This window comes from Lissotriton vulgaris, chromosome 5 (genome assembly GCF_964263255.1).
Source record: "Lissotriton vulgaris chromosome 5, aLisVul1.2, whole genome shotgun sequence".
In the NCBI taxonomy this organism is placed as follows: domain Eukaryota; kingdom Metazoa; phylum Chordata; class Amphibia; order Caudata; family Salamandridae; genus Lissotriton; species Lissotriton vulgaris.
This window is the reverse complement of record NC_141693.1, coordinates 1,040,103,792-1,040,104,415: the sequence shown is the minus strand read 5'-3', so window position 1 is coordinate 1,040,104,415 and position 624 is coordinate 1,040,103,792.

The following is a 624-nucleotide window of genomic DNA, read 5'->3' as shown; positions in this document are numbered from 1 at the left end:
AGCTATGCTCACTGATTCCTATGTGCTGTTGAGGGCTAGAGTCAATGATTCATGTGTGCTTTTGAAAGCTGTTGTGGTTACTGAGTGTGCTGCTGGGAGCCACGGCACACGATGGCTGTGTGCTACTGATAGCTCACTGATTCCTGTGTGCTATTGATTGCTAGAGTCACTGATTCCTGTGAGCTGTTGAGGGCTAAAGTAATTGATTCCTGTGTGCTTTTAAGAGCTATGGTTAATGAATGTGCTGCTGAGAGCGGCTGTAACTGATTCCTGTGTGCTACTGATAGTTATGGTGACTGACTCCTGTTTGCTGTCGAGAGCTAGGGTCCCTGATTCCTGTGTGCTGAGTGCACTGTCGGACTCCTGGGTCATTGACTCACGGGTGCCCTTTGGAGGGCCCGTGCTCTGCGCGCTGTGAAGGTCCCGGCCGCTATATAAAGCGCCCCTCTCTTTCACCGATCTCCGCCGGCTTCTGCCTTGACTTTATAAGGCCGAGTCCCGGCAGGTCGCTGGGTTTGGCTGCCAGAGCCACACCCCCTTCTCCCCCTCTGGCTGTCATTCAGCGAGCCTCTTCCCTCCTCCAGCCAATAGAGAGGCAGGGCACGGGGGCAGGGGCTACATCTC